The sequence below is a fragment of the Sparus aurata genome, chromosome 1, assembly GCF_900880675.1.
Source record: "Sparus aurata chromosome 1, fSpaAur1.1, whole genome shotgun sequence".
Classification (NCBI taxonomy): Eukaryota; Metazoa; Chordata; class Actinopteri; order Spariformes; family Sparidae; genus Sparus; species Sparus aurata.
Genome location: NC_044187.1, coordinates 7,100,860 through 7,122,877, shown reverse-complemented (window position 1 = coordinate 7,122,877; position 22,018 = coordinate 7,100,860). Strand labels below are relative to the sequence as shown.

At 41.6% G+C, this 22,018-nt stretch overlaps 1 protein-coding gene across 1 annotated transcript in view; it reads right to left on the bottom strand.

Annotated features, from left to right (window-relative positions):
* The window catches only part of elfn2a (extracellular leucine-rich repeat and fibronectin type III domain containing 2a), a 256,747-nt gene that overhangs the window by 69,977 nt on the left and 164,752 nt on the right, over window positions 1–22,018 (bottom strand). Inside the window, exon 4 of the mRNA XM_030424466.1 lies at window positions 385–433. The gene's annotated coding sequence lies outside the window, so the exon portion shown is untranslated. The remainder of the gene's footprint in view (window positions 1–384; window positions 434–22,018) is intronic.

Genomic DNA, 22,018 nt, shown 5'->3' with positions numbered 1-22,018 from the left:
CTCCATGTGAAAACAGCTGTATGTTATGGCCCGAGGTGACAACTCTCATAAGCACATTATTAATGCCACCAAACAGACTGCAGGATCAGCACCCTCGCAGCAGCAGGGCCCCCCTTGTGTTTTTCGGTCAAGGACACTCTGACAAAGATGGACACTCCGGCGCTACGGTGTGAGCTGACCGGACGATCTCCAACTGTGCAGGACGGTCACTTCACCCACAAGAATGAACTTTCTCTCTCTGTATCGGTTAGCGTGCGTCACAGAAACATGACGTCACTCTGAAGGAAAAAAAACAAAACCTCTTTAGGATGTGTGCCTCGATGTAATGCAGGTGTGCACCATTTCCACGCGTCCCACAGAGCGCAAGACAATGGGAATAATTACCTCAAATTTGATGTCCTCAGATCGTCTGCCAGTCGTCAACGCTGAAAGCCTGCAATAAACAGAAAAGCAAAAAAGAGAGAACAAGTTGAATCAACTATCAGTGTCATCCGTGGAAGAAACGGCAGGTCCCTGCCTCACACGGGGCGGTGAGTGGCGCATAATTAGAAGAGAGTGCCCCTGATTGGTGCGTTTGTCTACATCAAAGAGAGCTAAGTAGGAAGCGAAGCAGCTGGGCAGGCTTTACACGGAGGAACAAAGCAGCGAGACACAATCGCAGAGAAATCACATGAAAATGTAACTCGAACAGATTTCCACATAAGGGAGTCAGCTCATGTGTGAGCGAGCGGCTTAAAAAGTACCCTGTGACATTTAGCACAACAGCCTGATGTTGTTCATTATCAGGAACATGTCAGTTCAAGCTGAAAAATGCTGAGGGGGGCGGCAGAAGCTGAGCGATTAGAGGAATGTGGCCGTGACGTGCAGACCGTTGGTTGGACTCCGAGGCATGCTGGGAAGCCCTCGGTAAGGAGAGCGACTGCGTGACTCGGGCCCTTACTCTCCTGAACAAGCACCATCAGACTGCTCAGTGTGAGACTGCAGCGGCAACGAGCTGCTCCCCGGTATGAATCAATGTAATGGGATCAGTGTGACACGGAGCGGGAGGGCAGAAAGTCAGAAAACACTTCACATCTCCCTCCACCGTACATTATTTGGGAAAAGGAATGCTGATGAGGCCGAAATGCTTCTTTAAACTATGAGATTTGTCTTGAAGTGGATTCAGCTGTCAGAGTCGTCGGCTCTGAGCGCTGCGTCGCTGTCCAGGGTGCTGATTCTGAAGCCGCTCCGGCACCGGTGGACTGTAAACCCAACTGGTGGAGACAAATGGCCGATACAGCTCGTTATTTATTTGTCCCGTCAGAGACTTTCTCGTTTGCTTGTTACCTTTTTTCCTGCACTTTGATCCGATACAGCAATGTTACTGCAATGAAACATGAAAGCATCAAACCGCTGAGCTTTAATTCCAACAGGAACATTCAGAGGACGTATTTGTTGTTTTTACTCATTGCAATCTCAACTTGTATAACTCACAGGAAACCCCGCCTGCTTCACAATGATAATACATCAACGCACACTGGGAATCTTCTTTTGTTTGTTTGTACCAATTAATAAAGGCTCAATAACGCCCCCTGGCTGACAGACATGCCAGTTATTTGGCCTTCCAGACTGTACAAGGTGCCACAGGAGCAGACGGTGAGCTGTGCAGGATGCAGGAGACGACAACTGGAAGCTCATGGATCCCATAAATGGGTATTTTCATACAAAAAATCCTAAACATGCTATTTATTACGTCAGTCAGTTGGAAAATAAGTGTGTCCTAATGACATGCAACGTGTGAAAAGAGTTCAAAAGTCAGAGTGTAAACGCTGAAAGCTCCTCAAATGCCATTTAAGGTTAAGCTAACGCAGTGATGACAGTGATGTCACCCGCTCTGGGTTTGAACGGTCAAAGAATGACTAAACTGCTCTTTGAATGTCAACAAAGATCAGCTGCTTGCTGCAGCTCTAGTTTTTCAAATGACCGCCTCAGATACGTTTTTGTTTGTTGAAATCCAACCGATTTATCCACATTTGCAATGAAAGTGATGATTAAACGTGTGTAATCACTGTAAGGTTGACATTTTTTTGTTCAAACCTGGGGATTTAGTCACTTAATTCATCGTCCTGAAGGTTAGCCTCGGAACAGGACACCTTAGCGGGGGGGGGGGGGGGCGATGGATGAGTCCATATTGGAATCACTGATCAGCCATCAATCAACAGTTGTCTGTCAGGTCATCCATCAGGGAGACCAAGTGGAAGTGGATGTTCAGTCCATTTGTCTTTACGTAGGCTCAGATGTGAGTTCAACAAGCACACACACACACACACACACACACACACACACACACACACACACACACACCCTTCAATCCTTCAGTCGTACCTGCTGAACTGCTGCTCACATTGGCAGGTGATCTGTTACAATTACTGCTGTTGTGTTTTGACCTTGATATAAAGATTGATAAATCGCTTGCTAATCAGGACTGTAAAGTGTGTGGATGTGTGTCTATGTGTGTGTGTGTGTGTTTTACCTGTACTGTACCTTTTTGAGGTCTATCTTTAGACATTAAGAGCAAAGTGATCTTTGGAAAGTGAGGACATTTTGAGGACATCTTCAAAGTGCTCTTTAAGGTGAAGAGACTTTTTTTGAGTAAAGAGTAGAAATGAGACAGACACACCCGCAGCTATAACGACTTATGTGTGCGTTTTACATTTTAACACCATGATTTTTTATATATATTTACAGTAATCCACATAAAAATAGATGACGTGAACAATGTCTGACACATATCAGCCTTTCTTTTCTACTCTGTCCATAATGTTATCTTAAAGAGGCACTCCATCAGGATTATCTCAGGCTTCAGACTTTCAGCAGGAAGACTCCAAGTTACAACCTGGAGGTGTGGTGTGTGAACAATGTGGGCATTTGGCATCTAGGAAGGGGTCTACAAAGTCCTGTCCTGGCCTTTAAAGCTTTAGTTTGGACAAATCTTTCTTGATCTGTCTCTTGTGACCACCTGAACTTTAAAGAAGTGAAATACGATCACTGGAATACTCCTTTAAAGCTTTATTGAAAGATTTTTGGCCACTACCCAGCAGGAGATTCCACAGCAAACTAACACCGCCCCGCCAATTAGCAGCTTTCAAAGTTTTTATCTCGTGCGACTTTGTTAGAGTTACACAACACATCCAGCAGACGAGAGCCTCAGTTTGGAGTTGTGTTCCTACACCTAGTTTGGTCTCCACCAAATCTTGAGAAATACGTAAATCTGGTTCTTTAGCCACTAGATGTTTGACTGTCTTCACCAGTTTGTTGGCAACGTTGTCAGTCTTCTATTTGATGCTGGACAGGTGGCCAAACCAAACCAAACCAAACCAAAGCTAGCTGAAAATCCAAAGGTTGTTGGTGGCTTGTTCCTACAAGCGATCTCTTTCACGTTACATTCCACGTGTCCATTTGATCCACCACTTAATGTTAATGACACTGAGCTGGTTTCGGTATTTAGGGCATTTTTCACATCTATCACATCAGGAGCACTCGCCTTAAGCTGAGATTTTCAAAGTGCAGTGCGTCTCTAAGTTCCGCTTCATGTAATGAAATGATGACATCCACTTGCCGCTAGTGACTCATGTTTCAAAAGCAATACTTTGAGCTCAACATACAGACGTGTTTTTGAGTTAAGATCTGTGAGTTTTCAACCTGAGCAGGAAAATCCTGAGAACCGGGCAACATTTCTCACAGAATCAGATGTAAAGCCGAATCAGACGGTTGCCAGGTTGACTCACTCGGCTCCAGTCGCCTTCTGTGTTTAACCTCTGTGCTGAAATGCATGTACACGACAACATGTTTTACTGCTGTTCAGACTGAGATGAAAGGAGCCGCAGAGATAATTTTCTCAGCAGGAGGGGGGAACAAGTGAGGCAGTCAGACTGCGGCTGAGGTCTGGAGCAGCTAATAACAGTAAGGTGACGCTGTAGATCATAGCCTGTTATCCTCAGTCCAATGGACACCCTACTGCTCCTTCACACATCACCACCCCGGCTACTGCAGCCACCGAGTATTTTCAAGAGAAGTCCTGTCATCTGTCAAAGACTAGACAACAGGAGGAGGAAATAAAAATGGTGTACTGGAGTCAGCTAAGTGTCTCAAAGACTTTTGGGAAGGACAACTGAGGGAGCTCTGCAGAGATAAGTGTTTATGTGCTCATATAAGGTAATACGTTGAAGGGAACAAGTGGTGAGACAGAAAATGAAGAGGATATAAAGTGTTCTCGTCTCCGCAACAACAAACTCAAACAGTCATCGAGAGGATACAAAAAACAAAGCTCTCGATAAAAGAACAGGGATGTCAAGAAAGAGAGGAAAAACAGGCCATGAATAAAATAATACATGAGCATTTAAACAGTTAAAAATTAGGACAGGTGTATAACATTTTCAGCTAATAAATGAAAGCACACATATGCGCAACTTGACAAATACGTTAGTGGGTCTCATCTTATCTCTGGAGATAACCTAAAAAACATTTTAAACTATGACATGTATTGATTTATTGGTTGCTGTATTATGTAGCATCATGTTATAAAGGCTCACATCCAAACTGCCTTTACAAACTATGGATGGAGGTTTTTGTCCGTCAAAAATTGGGCCGAGCTTCAATAAATATTTATGCATGAAACGGTCTTTCTTTCTAATTAAGTAAATTGCTATTTTGACAAGATCTTTTTTTTTGCATGTTATTTATCTCCAGCGCAGTGTGAAATGTGTTGATTAGCCCTGTTCAGGCTGTTTTTGATAGGTACAATTGGTTCAGGGCTGTAATTAATTCATGTAACAAACACTTTGCCTTGTGACGTAAACTGAAATTGTTAACGTTGTCCAATTCGTGGCAATGTTGTCAGTATTCCTAGATGAAACTGCTCTTCCAGGCCAATTCACATTCACACTTTATTATAGAATAAAACAGAAGAGTTGTACCTTTAAACTACAGAAAAGTGCAGCTAAGCTAGTCTTAACAATGTTATTGTCAACTTTTTGCTATAATTTAGTTTAATTGTGTGACTTTTTAATGCTTCTTTGGAAATATAAGTATTCTCATTGTGTGCATGTCATAGTTTGAGTCAAGTAAGTGGGCCTAATAAGCTAACCAGGGGCTTTTATCCTGGCTTTTTGCTCTGATGGTGGTGACTCACTCTGAAGCATTACAGCAGTTATGTCATTTTCGAGACCTCACTGCTAACGGACACCTATCAGTGCTAAATGGACCGTACGACCTCTGAAAAATGACTTACTTGAAGTTTGTTCAGGTTGTCTGTACTAGTTGGGTGTGTTTAATATCAGTCAAAGACAATTACTTTGTTCAGGTTAAGCAGAGATCATCGTGGTTGAAAGGAACCAGTGACACAGCCATTTGCCTCAACTTTCGCCCAACAGGGCAGCACACACTGCAAAATTAATGTAAAAAAAACCCATATTGTTCGCCATATAACCCTTGAAGTGGGCGTCGTCTTGATGCACATCATTTAGGGCTGAGACACGTTAAATTTTCAGGATACATCAATGTCCTATTTCTCAGTTACGACCCTCTACAAGCATCTCGTGAGGCCAGGCTAAGTGGAACTGCCAACGTGTGCTCTTAAGTCATTCTAACAGCGTTTCCACCGCAGACTGTACTCATACATACATACATGTAGTCGGGGTTATGACCGGGACCCTTCCACTTTTATAGCGGTTGGGGAAACAACAGACAAGACTTTTCTTAGTCCTGAAAAAGCTGCAGCATTTGTTAACTGACACGCTGTAAACTGTACCGCTCATTTACTGCCACATTGGTAATTTACTGCTCAAACATTCCTCAGCTCCGCTCTCATTCACTGTCAGGTTTCTTTCTCCACTACACAATAGAAACATTGAATGTTTTGTCTTCTTTCGTCTCGGTACGTGTTTTTTTTATTTTTTTTATTCCAACAAGGAGACATGTTTTATCTGAACTAGCAGATGATGAGACGACCCATCAGTGTTCTCAATCCGCCCTTCATTATCAGCTCAGCTCGCATGGAACCTCAACAGGAAACAGGACGGGATGGTTCTATTGGTACCATACATATCTTTTGCCAATGGAAACCACAAAAATACCATTCGAATGTGCAACCAACTGAATTAAACTGGACTGCCTCGCAAAAACAGCACTTTTGTGAAACATAACAATAGTTTTATTCCTTCAAGTTCATTGTTTACTCCACATAGACAACACGTAATGTCCTTTTTCGAGCACATTTACGAAATGTTACAAGTTTTCCACGTCAGTGTCTCTTCATCATTTCAAAAGTATCCTTGACTGAACCCTGTGACTTCAGTGTAAACAAGTGGAGCAAGTTTCGAGTCAGCTATAGAATACCTCCCACCGAGCCGAGCATCACACAGACGCCAGCAGATAACTCCTACTGTGTCAAACTCAAACCGCTGAAACCCCCGCAGAGCGATGGGTTCGTTTCATCCTTCACAGAGCCGTCAACACACGAACATGCACATAAACACAATTTGTGCAAGTTCTTAAAGCCGTCCTCTGACATTCGTCGCTCAACCTCAATTCTTTGGTGAACTTTAACAGCAGCCAACTTTCTCACTTGTGCTTTGACTTAAAAAAAATTTGAAGACTGGCCAAAATCTCCACTTTGAAGAATATCTGGCTTTATAATTGATGCCTGGCAACGGACGGAGCTGCTGAGGGTTAAAACTAGATCTTTCCATCCTTCCTTGTGTGCAAAAAGCAAAATTAAGAGACAGCTTTTTATTTATAATGATTTTCTATTTTATTTTTGCACATTGCAATCATATATGGCAATTTTCACTCAGAATTTTGTTTCACTGATTTTTTTTGTCTTTCGTTAATGCTTTCAACATTCAAGCAAAAATAATGGATCATAATCAAACCAAACAAAGATTCATGAAAAAAAAAAAATTAACATTGAGCTGTTATTTTGGTGTCGGCTCAACCATTCCGGTTTAAAAAGTATCCTTCTGGCACCACAACTCAACTCATCAAGGTTCGTACAAATCACTCTACTTCAAATTGTGTGCAGTACGTAAGACGTAATTCCAATTCTGTATGCCAAAGATACCCTAATCTTTTTCCACTAACTTCTGTAAAAAGCAACACGTAACGTTGCAGTTTGGTTAAGGTCACACCTGCATGCAAAACTACACTTTCGCGTATGTAGTGAACGCAATTTTGAAAGTGTGAAGTTATGTCTTAAGTGGGCTGGGCGCCATATCCATCCAATTGCACTGAACAGCTGAAATATCTGGCTCATCGGGAGTATGAAGAAACTGTCGCGTAGCAGCAGCTAACCATAAACAACACTTGGGCAAAGTGCGTTTCTCCTGCTGCTGCCTCAAAAAGATTTCCCACATGGACACAAAGAGCTTTACAATTTCCTTCCACCTGGAACTTAATCTACGACTGGGGAGATCGCATTTAATAAAAAGCACTGCAAAAACACATAAAGTGAGTGTTAAGTCATCCCAGATACTTTGAAGGCACATTTAATTACACCAACAATAAAATGTAAGCACAGAAAATCTTCACTTCAGACATGATAGACGCGCACAAGGAGATAAACATTTGTCCACATTAATGTTATTTTCATTCTGGGATCTTCACCTCAGTCCATTAAAGAAGAGAGAGTTGAGGCAAATGTTCTTCAAGTTTATGGAGGTTTTTAGTCGCATGGCAACAGCAGCTCACAAACAACTCGGCCTGAAAGCATTTGTGTTGCGCCGCTGGCTAAAAACAGATGCACCCTGTGAACTGGCTTTAACACAGGAGGCGGCGGTCACGACAGCAAGCAGCTCTGACCTCAGAGTCCCACCGCTTCCCAGTATGTGCAATAAATAAGGGTGAACTTGCACACTTTGGTGTCCCGGACCGCCTAAAGTGCGAATAGAGAGGAGAAAGGCTGAGACAGGTTCGGAGTGAGTGAGCGAGCGTGAAGAGAAACAGCGAGGTAATGACTGTAATTCAACTTCACCTCCTGGGTAAGTGAGTGAGAGTGAAAGTTTAAAGCTGGAATCAATGAGAGCGGGCAAGAGGGGAGACCACAGGAGAGTGGAGGCCGACACAGTTCGTGGGTCAATGAAAGTAAAAGAAAAAAAGGAGGGGGAAAGAGAAAGAGAAAGAAGAGGGGGTATTATGAAGAGATGACAAGATTAACAGGTGTGGTACAAAGCTGCAGGTTTGATGGAGCGCTGAGGCAGAATGATGGATGCCGGGGGGGAAAAAAATGCATGCCTTTCCCCCCTTCAAGAAGCCACCGTTTTGAAATACTCAAGCATCACATGTGAGTCACCACCCGTCACGCCCTCCCTACAACACACACACACACACACACTCATCCTCCGCTGCGAGTATCACAGTCACACACACCAGTTCAACACACACAGACATTAATCACTGCTGCAGTCTAGAAGGGAAGCCAGCAGTGTATTTCCCTCAGGGCGACACTTCTTCTACTGTTTCAACTCGGCACCCTCGCTGAGTAAATGTAGCTTCTCACCCTGGGACGCAAAAGTCTTCTGTTTGAGTGTGTTTGAATGGCTGTGTGTCTTTGTGTGGGTAGATTGTGTTGCCGCATTACCACTGGATTAAGCAACAAAACATAACCTGCTGCCCTGATGTAGTAAACAAAGTTTTTCATCAGCCGAGCTCATTCTTTTACTATCATATAAACAATACAGTCTATAAATACAACATTGTGTATTATTGTTCTAATGTAATTAACACCAACTGCAGAGAAAAACGTAGGTTGTGTTATTCCGTATACTTGAAAATATGATTTCCTTACCGGTGAGAGTTGGCTGATGGCTCCCAGATTTAGAGCTATTGATCTGATAGCTGTGATTTTCGTTCAAGATCCCTCATTACACGATATTGACCACTGTCAGCCGATAAGACAAAATGATTTTATGGCCAGGGTAAGCTTTTGCGCTGCCCAAGATGACTTTGATTGGTTTAAAGAAATACAAAAACAAGGCAGAGCATGGTTTCACCTACAGCACTGACAATGAGTGCAGCCAGATCTGCCTCCAACACTCGCATAGAGCTGTCGAGATAGATCCGACTATCTGAGACTACCATGGTGTAAATCTTGAAGTTCAGATCGTCTGGATGATGTTTTGGAGGATGTCTGATCAAGCACCGTGTTACCTACCTTCACATTACAGCTACGCTTGCATTAATTTAGCAAGAGTTTGCCAGTAAGGTAACATTTGAGCAGAGCGACTTGGAAGAAACTGCAGCTCATTGAAATGTTGAGCCAATTCAATTACTGTAATAACAGTATTTACAGAAATTGCAGTGACTGTGTGGTTTGTAAAAAGGCACGTTTGTTATTAGACAGTCGTAGATTTTGTTCAGAAAGTCTGGTAAATCTCAGTTCCCAGAGTTAACTTTCACCTCTGCCAAAGGAAAACACACATTCGAAACCCAGTGTAGCATCAGGGGTGGCTCACAACCAGGTCTAGTCACGTCTTGACCCGTTGTTACCATCACAACTTACCTAAGGTCCTAAGGTCTTGGTCTGGATTTGTCTGTTTTTTATTCACATTGTGTCAAAATTCTCACCGTCTGCGCTATCCCTCATTGTATACAGAGAATACAAATGACAGCTGGTGCCATCTACATCTGCAAACCTACAAGGCTTTGGCATGCTCATGAATGTTTGAAGGTTTTCTCGGGCTGTGAACAAAGCACGTGTCGAATAATAAGTAGCCCTTCCCTGACACATAATGTGGATATATTTGGCACACTCACATTCTGAACCAGGGCAAAGATTAATATCCCTTGAATCTTTCAAAATGTACATTCTATACATGCATACGCACATATTATGATTACTGGTAATTATTCACATTGGTTATGGTAAGTCGTTTGACCACAGTGTAATACAACAGCACAATCTAACACATTCTAATCAAATACTGAAGCTTGGTCAGTCATACATAATTTATAATGTCTTGCTAAATTTTGTAAATTAACATTGCTGACAACATAGTGTGATATATTATGCATTTTGGACTGTTATTAACATGGAACGTTTTGGTAAGGTTTGTGGAAAGAACATGTTTTGGGTTAAGATAACTGTGTTCAGTCAGGTAACAGATGTTAAGTAAGTTAGGTAAGTGACATGAGTTATGTCATTTACAAACTTATAGCTTAGTTAGTTTAACAAAAACAAATCACTGTTGACTTTTGGCCACACTTGAGGCAAACCCTGCTCTTTATCTATGCTCTAACCCCCCAACCAACCAGTCCCCTGACTACGATGTCAAACCTTGAAGCCACCACATTGCCGTAGGTGTACAGTATGAGGCTGTTATACTTCTGAAGTGGATTGTGGAGAGAGTGTCTGTCTGTTAAAGTGTCCACACACTGGTGACAGTGAGTGTGTATGTGTGTTGTTTGATAGGTAAATGGAGCCCTCTCACTCCGCCTCAGCAACAAATAGCCCATACAGCCTGTACCTCTCACCTGCTCTCTGACAAGAGTCTCCTCTCAGCACTAATAGTCTATCAATGTCCTCAGCTTTTCTCTCTCCCTTTGTCACGGCTCTGTTTTTTTTCTCCACACCTTTATTTGACCTTCCCCTGTTCCTGTTCTCTTATACAGCACTGTATTCGAGGTTACAGAGTACATTCGGCTCCACAGCCTCGGGCATTTTCTTTTTCCCTTTTCTTTTTTTTACCTAATTTTCCAACCTTTCTCTCCTTTTCCCCATTTCTTCACTCCCGTCCTTTTCAGTTAAGCCTTTTGCGACACTGGAACATGCGGGACTGGATGTAATGTCAGCCCATGCAAACACACCCTGTCCATTCATTTCACTTACACTTCCATTTCTTTCTATCATCATGTTAGTTTCCTTTCTCCTCACGTCTTCTGACTCCGCTGCCATTTAAGTGGAACCACGAGGTAATTTGATGTGTTCGAGTGCGTGTATAAAATGGATTGGATGGATCTCATAGGGTCCAAATTTTGAATGTATATAAAATATCCAATTGTGTGTAGCTAGGGCTATCAGAACATTGACTAATATGTATGTTTTTGATAAACTTCATATTGGTATGAGGACTTGCAGACCAAATAACTCAGCCCAGGTGCCTGAATAAACATGCTGACATTGTCTGCAAACCTTGGATATGTTCACATTTGTACATGTCACATGTACAATATAGACATTGGTTGCTACTACATTTGAGCATTTCAGCATGACACCACAGGATATTTTACCTCTGGACAATTTTCAGTGGCGTTTGTGGCAACAAAACCAAATAATTTTAATGAGAAACAGGAAATCTCTAAAAAGGTATTTTAAGCCAAACCCTGATCTATTCCTAATGTATTTTTGTGTGTCTTAACCTTACCAGTTGTTTAGTACAGGGTTGTCAACAACAGAAAATTAAAAATTGTAATCTAAAGAAATGTAAAATTGCAACAAAGATAAATGTAATGTTTCAACATATCCATGGTCTGCAGAAACATACATTACCAACATTTATTCTGGCAACTGGGTTCACTTCAACCCAAAGCACCTATGATGCTGCTCAGTGGCCATCACTGAAAGGAGAAGAAGATTTTCAAATTCAAAACAAATCAATTATTATAATTCGTATCAGATATTCTGTCAATGAAACTTTGTTGTTCTGTTCCGTACATGAAACATCTATTGCGTGTTTGTCCATCCTAGCAGAGAGATCCCTCGTCTGTGGCTCTTTCTGAGGTTTCTTCCATCATTTTTTCCACCTGTCTTTTTTCCCAACATGTCAAGTTTTTCCTCACTCAATCGAGGGTGTGGTGACAGAGGATGTTGTTCACTGTATAGATTGTAAAGCCCACTGAGGCAATATGATTGGGATTTTGGGCTATATGAACAATATTGATTTGATGTGATTGAGTTTGCGAAGGTACTGTAAATCCTAAACAGAACAGTAGACAAAATATGCACAACAAAAATGTGTTTTTAATCTTGAATCTTTCTCTCATTCTCCCTTTGACTGAGAAAAACAGTCCCCAGTACTGCACTTCTTATCAGCCTTCACTCCTCATTGCACCATCGTTCCCCTCCACCCAGAACTGGTGTTTGGGTGCCGGTCCAACGCATAGCTCTCAGTGAAATTTGCTACATATTTTATGGCAGGCAGCCCCGGGCCATAAATCATCTCCTGGCAGTCTAGATGTATGAGTATACTCACACACTTTGATGCTGCTCGTATGTATTTGCTGTTGCTCACAACCACCAATCCAAAGGTCAGGCCCATCAAAAGCCGTGTGCTTTTAGCAGCGCCATCAACACACAGTTGGAGTACTTCCAGTCAAAATGAGTTGACACTTTCAATTATAACCACTGCATTTCGTAATTACAGCCTGATTAGAGTGAGTGAGAGGATATAGTATGCGGCAGCATTTGCATGTCAGACGTTTAATTGACTGAGAAACATCACGGATCTATAGTAGCCGGCTCTCTGCAGCCAATTCAGCACATTCAGATGCCAAATTTGAGATGATTTCAGATTAATTATATTGTCATGGGTCTGATTCTATAAATGTTGTGTTTGGGTGGCCCAAAGGGTAGAGGGGTGGAGAAATAAGATGGTTAGAATCCCAAGACAAGACAATTATTGTCAGAAAAAATCACTTGAGCAGCACACTTGACCATTCGTTAAAGACTGTGATGAACTTTTCTCTATTTTTGGTTGAGATGCACAGTGTTTCTGGAGGGGAAATCCAACCACTCATTTTCCTGCAATGGGGCCTGTAACACATCCAATGTCTTCCTCAGTCTCTCCTCTAAGTGGAACATGCTGGGAATATCTCTACAGGGAGTTTGGATTTGAATAAGAAGCCTGAACGACCTCAAATGACTCTTTTAACTGTGAAGAAGGAGCCTCTCCTTCCTCTGGATGTCTGAGCTCCTCACCCTATCTTTAGGGGTTGAGCACAGACACCCTGCAAAGGAAACCTAATTTGGTGATTTTCTCTGGTGATTTTCTCTGGCTCATAGGTTGAGTAGATGATCGACCAGTAAATCGAAAGCTTCATCGTTAAACTCATCACAAATCGTTGATAGTTTAATCGTTGATAACATGCTCAAACTTATCCAAACTTGTGATGGAGCCTTCAAAATACTTGCACTCCTTCACTTGAGTTATTGTTGTCCTCTTGAGTACAGTTTGAGATGTGTGCTCGACCTCCGATTATTATGTAAATTTTGTCTGCTGTTCATGTTTCTTGTTGTTTGTTTGGACTTACCATTCGTTCACAACTCCCGAATCAACATCAGATCTATCTTAATGTTCCCATGTCACTCACACCAAATCCACCAGACTCCATTTACAGAACCAACAATTTTACCTTCACAGAACACCCTTCAATCAAACCAAGCAGAGACAAAATAAAATTCACCAAAACCATCTCCGTTCGCCTTTTCGGCAAAGCTAACTCTTGCTTGGTTGAAATAAAACCTTAATTCTCCCTGTTAGATGCGGGACAGCAGGGAGGGAGGACAGACATCAGAAGAAAAGAGAGAAAACAGCATGTAGAACCAGAATATTTTGACGTCTTGGTGAATGAAGGCTGAATATTGACCAAAAGAGAGTTGGTCACCGTCGGACAGACTAACAAAGACGGTTTTTGGTGAGTTTTGTTTAGTTCCTGTCAAGTTTGAATGAAGTGTGTTTTATGATGACAAAATTACTGTTTTCATAGATGGAGTCTATCTATAATGCTGTCAGACACTTAGAAAGACAATCTGAGCCTGTCAGAGGCAAAAAAAAAACAACTTTTAAGTGGACATACTTTGACAGCTGAAGATGCCATCAAGAACTGCTGCAGAGTCCGTGTCCAACTGAGGCGGTATACTGCACCAACTCCAAAACTTTTAGTCCATAATAGACACAGCAATATATGTAAACAAAGGGCCCAGGATTAAAACAAATACCAGAACTTTCCCTTTAAAGGTGAAACCCTCAGGATCTTTATCTACCCTTGGTCTTCTTTTGGGTATTAGAAGATCACAAAGAAAGTGAGCTGTGATCTACAGCGGCAGCAGCAGTCTTGGGACTGAATCAGGAATAATGTTACACTTGGGATACAAGATGGTAATTCAAGTTAACTACCTGACAGGAAATAAAACAGGGAGCACTTCCAGCCCAGGGGACTAACAAAATAAAAAAAAAATACTGTCCTGGTAATATGATAATAATATGGTGATGATTATACAAGATTTAATATATCTTTGCAGGATCATCCCGACCAAGCAAAAAGCTGCACGTAGAACACAGCTGTTAGAAAACCTTAAACCATACTTATATCCATTGTTCCCTCATTTCCATAACATATATTTTTTCATTTTATGAAGAGTTCCCAAGCCCATGTATTTAAAGTACTTTTGTGTTGAAGTGTTGAACCTTGCCTCATCCTTGATTGTGAACTACTTAGCCTTTCGTTGATCTTTTCACACCCAATAATGATGCTGTTACCTGTAAATGAGCCAGTTTACCTGTTGAATTTTCCAAACAGGTGTTTCTGGGCATTCACAATATTCCCGGTCTGTTGCTGCCCCCATGTTGCTGGCATCAAATCCAGAATTAATAAATGACCACATCCCTTTTTTATTAATGAACTGTCTTTGGTATCGGGGTCGTATAAAAAAATCAGGATAATTTCAGTACATGAAACTGGGATTATGTGATTCACCTTGTCATCTGTCATCTGCTGATATTTAGCAGGGAAATTCTCTCTTCACAGTTGCTAGTGAAACTGTCCTTGCTCTTTTCACTGTGACACGTTTCAAAAAGACTTGTACTTTAGCATATTGCGGCAAATTTCCACCCTCCGTCTCTGACAGCTGACTTCTTTAATGGAGGACCCTAGAGAAGTCATTACAACGGTGCCTGTCCATTTCCAGAGCCGCTTCCTCCCCCCCGACTCCGTATATTTAACATTCATCGGGCGTCACTAATGAAGTTTGGAGGACCAAACTCCTCAACCTTGTGAATAATGAACTGATGAAAACTGTTTGTTTTGGGTTTTTTGTGCCGCCTTGTTAAATCGTGTTCCGTCTCATTTCCGTCTGTTCAACCGCACGTTACCCACCAGACGTCCTGACATGAGGTCAGACCTCTACCGGCCAGCTAATGGCCATCCACATTTATGATTTATGCCGGCACCCATGTCAGAGCACATTAAATCCTGATCTGTGTGTGCATGTGTGCGTACATGTGACAGACTGTGTGAGCACAAGCTTATTGCTGCGTATATATATCACAAATTTATCCCCACCCTTCCTCACTGTGACTGGGAGATAAAACGTGACGCAAGGAGGAAGCTGCCTGAGCTCCTGAGTAGACGACTCAGGCAGCTGGAGACAGCTCGACAGACAGGTTAAGAACCGCCGCACTCTACCAGGACCTCTACCTGAGAAAATTGTGTCAAAACTGAGGCAGATTTCTCAGCGAGTGCCTACATGTCGGCACTTTCCAGGATAAACAAGGCTTGCAGGGACAGCACAAACAGATCACGCTGAAAGTTGTGTTATAAATATTTTCCTCCCTTCACAGTTTGGTGTCTCTGCGACCCGACAAAAAAAAAAAAAAAATACAGGAAACTGCTTTGAATGGCTGAATTTAGAAAAGCAACCGGTGCTGTGGGATCCTGCAGAGGTTTGTATTTCACAGCCTGTCAAAAATGTTATTTAAACTGCTGAACTGAACTGAACTGAACTGGATGGATGGATGGATGTATGGATGTATGGATGGATAGATAGATAGATAGATAGATAGATAGATAGATAGATAGATAGATAGATAGATAGATAGATAGATAGATAGAGTAAAAACAAAGCCACATGTGGAAATATTAATTTGAACGTAACTAACTCGTGCTAATGTCCACTTCACATGTGACATTATTTCATTTTCACACCCAAACTTCAGTTCGCATTTGAATTCAGTCAGTCGCTTGTGGAAATATGTGAAATTATGAGCCATTTTCAACCCTTAAAAGCAAATTTGTGTTTTTCAAGAAGCCTTGACGAGAAACCAATGCTTCTGAACATTTGGAATGACGAGAGTCCACCCTGGTAATCTGTTAATCCTGCCTCTCCTGCTGTTTTCAAAGTGCGACTGAAAGTCAACCGATTCTGCCTTTTCCTTTTTCTTTTTTTTCACTATTTCTCTGTAGATTAGGTTTCTCATTTGCACTGTAATATCCAAATATTTTTCTCAGACGCAAACTTTGGTACTTAATTAGTTCCACAAATCTGGCTTGTGTCTAAATCCTTTAAATAACTACTCCAGTCTGTCTTAATTTGGATTTAGTCGACGAACCCAGGCAAATAACTTCTCTAGGAGCTTAAAAAAAAAACTCATGCGTAAAGTTTTATTTTTATTTAATAAAGCTATTTATTTGTAAAGTGACTAAGCAGTTTTATTGAGAGGTAGTTATACATTTTAAAGACCTTTGCTGACACGTATCTATTGTAATTCATCACCCCAAAAAACAAGCAGGGGTCAAGACATTGCTCAAGGACGCCGCGTAGGAGTTACGGTTGTCGATGACACTGTGCTGGCATGTCGGCGGTTCATAAAGTGACTTGTTGGTGCCGCTGGGCTCTGTTCTGCTAGCGTTCACTGATATTGAATGATCACTATCCAAAAACGAATGAATGATAGGTTTCTAGCGCAAGACATGGCTTTGTTTCAAAATTGCTCAAAATGCAATTTCATCATCCCGAAGAAAAGAACTATTGTCTGAGGAATAAGAAAGAAGAAGAGATAGAATTTTCTGGGAAGCTGCTTCATTTTTCATCGCCCCGCTTATTGATTTTTATTCCTTCCCACCAAAAAAAACTTAACTTTCTCCTTGTTGTCTGTGAGTGTGTGTGTGTGTTTGTGTGCGTGTGTGTGGGTTCCTCACTGAATAACCACTCACAGCTCCTTCTCATCCTCTCCCTCTCTCTCTCTTCATCACATCCTCCACTCTATTCATTTTGTTGTCCATCAAACAGGCTGATACACGCCACCCACCTTCCTCTTCGTGCTGCGAGGAGTGCTCATCCTCAGCCAGCACAATAGACAGAAGTACCGTCTAAGTAATGACATTTATATGCGCGCTGTCCTCTCTCCGAGCGGCTCCTGTAACCTCTATCAAATCTTTCTTCCCTAGCGAAGGTGTTGGTGCACGTTGGAGAGGCACGCTGATCAAATTCATGCGCATTCTCTAGTCTTTTTTGTCAAAGCTGGTCACATAGACACAGACTGGAGGCGGGACCAGGGGGACAATGGACGGGGATGAATTCATCCATGGAAATGAAGATGGTGAGACAACACATAAACAGAAGGGAGGGAAACTCAGTCACGTAAAAAACAGAGAATATTTTCTCTGCAAAATCAATATTTTCTAGCTGGCATGGGACCTGCAACTTTCAGTGTTTAGGATGCAAGAAAAGACACTAATGGATCTAAAGTTTCCTTTATCGCTCAGAGAAGTTTTCCAATACATAATCGTCAAAAAGGAAAATAATGGTGTGTTTATGTCCAGGGTATTGAGCATAATTTAACTGAGCAGGGGCCAAACGGGCATTTATCAGTGAGTGTTTGACGACCTCTGCCAGTGTTGGTACCTCATTATAATGGTTGTTATAATGAGATACTACAGTGTCACATGCTGGCAGTTGGTTCTGTTCAGACAGTTGTTCCATCCAGTGATTATTTAGCAGTGTACATTTACTCATGTACTACACCTAAATACAGTCTTGAGGTACTTTACTTGACTATTTCCATTTTCTGCCATTTGGTTTTCTCTCGACTATATTTTAGATTCAAATATTGTCCTTTTAACTCCTCTCTATTTATTTGATAACTTTAGTTACTGTTTACTTTGCAGATTACATCCTGCATCAGAGCCAAAGTAACACATTCTTACAATTAATTTCTTTTATTGGCAATTGGATAAACAAAAGAAGATTCAGATAACCAGAAAAAGTTAATATCGGATTTGACAACTGAAAAAAACGAGTTAAGATTAAACAAAAGATTGGTCTGTTATTCAAACACTATTTGGTGAGACCAGACTAGTTCAGGCCCGTGCAGACCTTTATTGCACCGCCAGGACAAGTTCAGCAGTTAAATGTGATTCATATCCAGACTGCAGCCACACTTCTTAAAACCTTGGTTTTGCATTTTCAGGTTAGTACTTCACACATTTTTCGGTGATAAATGATACCATCTTGAACAGCCAATCAATGTAAGCAGGTTTGAGTCTTTAACATTGTTTGGTAACAATATTAGTGGTGATTTGTGGTGTGAATTAACACATTGCTAAATGCAGCGTGGAATTGTGCTCACATTGGGTCTGAAATAAGGACTTTCAGGTAATCGGCTGGTTTCTGTAAGCACCAGATAAACCTGTCTATTTTCTTCCAAAGAGGTATTGCACATCAATCAACGTCCCCCATTTTAGTTCATGTGTAAAAATGCTCATCCATTGTGTCGACAGGTCAAGGTTTGCCCTCACGCTTGAGATCTAAAATGGATTGGTTCACAGTTCGCAGCTGTGGTGATCAAAGTTGTGATCAATCAAGCAATCTTCCTAACCTGAGGACTTCTGTCCAGATGCCACGACTCAGATGAATGTCAGTCTTTTTATGCACAGCCAGGGCAAATAATGGCAGTAGAGGTGGTTGTTTTGGTTCAATGATTTTTTTCAACTGGGAAAAAGTATTGAAAAAAAATATCCATAATCACTGACAGCTCAAATTCATCTGTATAGTGTCTATGCATGTGTCTTTACATGCTTGTATATGAGACTAGGTTTGTTCATGCCTGTGGTCGTGTGTGTGTGTGTGTGCCATCACACACCTCCCCTAATCAATGCCATTTCCTCTCGCTAATCAATGTGTGTTGATGAGGTTTCGGATGGATGCGTCTCCTCAGGATACCACGAGTTGTTTTTGTCATTTCTCATGACTTCCCGCCATCACACCATCACCAATCTGTGCCGCCTGATTGGAGGAGCGAAACCTGTTATCAGCATCAGCTCTACCTGCGCAATCAGCCGATAGGTTGGAGAAAACGGAGGGCTGTAATGCTGTTAACACTGCGGCTACAAGACTTCTCAGACAATTTCACACGTGAGTGACATGTAAATGCTACAAAATACAAATGTGGCTGAAATTATAGTTGGAGGCATAATCATTTGTCATAATTAGCTGACAACTGCCTTCACTGGTTGAATTAATGTATCATCATAAGCCACTAATATAAAGCTTGATTTATGGATGTCCATTAAGGGGTTATGAATTTTCGCCTACTCACAGAAGATCCGCTACAGAAAGAACAACAACTGTGATGGGTGAGGTCGTGCTGCTTCCTTCTGCATCGCCTCCTTTCCTTTCCTTTCCTTTCACTTCCTTCTGCCTCCTTTACTTTCCTTTCTTGTCTTTTTCCATCATTTTCTTTCCCTTCCTTTCACTTCCTCTCCTTTAATTTCCTTTCCTTTTACTTCCTTTCACCGTCTTTGCTTTCCTTTCATTTCCTTCCACTTCCTTTGGCGTCCTTTCCTCTCCTTTCCTTTCCTTTCCTTTCCATTCCTGTCCTTTCCTTTCCTTTCTTTTCCCTTTGCTTCCTTTTTCGTTCATTTCCTTTTCTTTCCTTTTGCTTTCTTTCCCCTCCTATCCTTTCCTTTTCTTTCCCTTCCTTTCGTTTCCTTTTGCCTCCTTTCGTTTCCTTTTCCTTAATTTTCTTTCACTTCCTTTTGCATCCTTTCGTTTCCTTTTCCTTAATTTTCTTTCACTTCCTTTCGCATCCTTTCCTTTCCTTTGCTTTCCATTCCTGTCCTTTCCTTTCCTTTCCATTCCTGTCCTTTCCTTTCATTTCACCTCCTTTCCTTTCTTTTCCCTTTGCTTCCTTTTTCATTCCTTTCCTTTCCTTTCTCTTTCTTTATACTTCTGATGCCAGTAGAGCTTGTTGAAGTGTCTAAAATGCTCAGTTATTTTCCCCTTTTCACTTTCACACATCTATCTAAGCCGTGTGCAAACTTTCCGCTCACCACAATCACTGCTCTTGATCAAAGTGTAAAAAATACTGTTCCATATTCAGTAAAGAAACAAGATGGACCTTCCCACCGTTGTTCATTTCAGAAGTTAAATTCAAATTAAATGCAGTTCATGTGGTGAATATTATCAATAACTGTCTGGCATTGCAGTGGCGCGGTCTGCATGTAAATCAGAATCGCCCCCAATGGGTCCAATCCGAAACAGATTGTCTACATGATGTTGTTTAATCAAATGTATGGGAACATTTTCCCTCCAGTTGCTTCCTCAGACTGCTTCTCACTAGACACCTGCCACCATATTGACTAAGCTGTCAATAGGAGACTTGCAGACATTCAGCTGGGACACCTAATAAAGTATTGTTTGCTATTGACAGCTCCCTAACAGATAGTTTTGAGGATGTTGTTTAACACTTAGCCAGGCTGTGCTGCTGTGGTAGGCGGTCCCTCAGCTGCAGATCTGTTTAAGATTTGATGGGATTCAATATTCAGACAGACTGACAGACTGGTAGTCAGGCTGGTGTGTGGGACAGCAGATGGTGAGGGGTGATGGTCGTGACTTACAGTAGTAGCATGGCAAGCTTTGATGTGGTACTCAAACATACACACCTGCATGCTATGTGTCTCTCTGTGCATGCATGAAGTACATTAATAGTATTCGATTGATATTTGTACGACGGGCAAGGGACAGGAATCAGCTGGTTTTCAGTCAATGATTGGTGACTGGCAATCATCGTCAGATATATCTGATTCTGTGCATGTCGAATTTACCTGACGCAATTCTTGATTAAATGTTAATGCTTCTAAATAGTCACGGTTTTATTATGCACAATTTCAATTAAAGTTTTCATTGAAAAAGCGTACAAAAACTCGATTTTGTTTAAATCTGCAGGTCAGACTTCTAAAAAATTTGAATTTAAATGCTGCAACTTGTACTGTTTCATACTTTGATTGAAGCTAAATGTATCAAATATTTACCCAAATATACTGTTATCTCATATTTTTGAAAGTTACTTTGATTGCTGCTGAATAGATCGTATCATCATGTAGAGGTAAAAGGATCCTCTTCTTCAAACACAAAGCAGTTCTGTCCAGGAGAAGTCTCCGGACTTTAGTACAACATTAGCAGGTAAAGTGGAGCCACTGGTGCACCCTCACCCCAGCTAGACAAGACATTATGCTCCCAGCTCTCCCTTCATCTGTGTAAAAGTTTCCTCAGATCAGATTTGTATCAGCACTGGAGCGAAGGAAATCGGTGCGACTCGTACTGCTATTTGCTAAGGCATGTTAAGCGATCCCCTGCGATTTCCGCTGAAGTGCCTTAACGCAGCCATGCGTTGTTAGCAAAAAAAAAAAGATAGGCAGCGCCGCAGTGTTTTCTGTTCGAGCAGCAGCAATTCAAGGCCATTAAACATTGTTTTAGGCACAGGGAGAGGTGCAATTTATTCAGCACCATGATCAAAGCTTAACCAGCGGAGCGGGATAACTGAGAGCGAAGGAAGGAGGTGGGGAACAGAGTAAATTCAACGGAGGGCACGTACGAATTGATGAATCCAGATTGACTGAACTCTAACAAGCAGGCTGAGGTTTGGATTAAAACAGGCCCTATTAAGTAGAAACAAAGATCAAATGGTGCAGAAAAACAAAGGGGAGAACTTTGTCCTAAATGAGGATCCTCTTGCCAAACAGTGTTCATTACATCTCTGCTGTACCTGTCCACTTGTAAGTTTCTGTTTGAGTAATTATGTGTTTGTGTGTGTGTGTGTGTACAGTACAAAGTACCTCTGTCTACTGAACTATTCTCTTGCAGCCGGCACACTCTAGGGCGTAATTGGGCTGATTCTTTTCAACTCCATCCCGAAAATTGTAGGGGAGGAATCCACATCAGAGGCGAACCATTAATGTGAAGTGTGTACAGATCTAATGGAACCTCTCT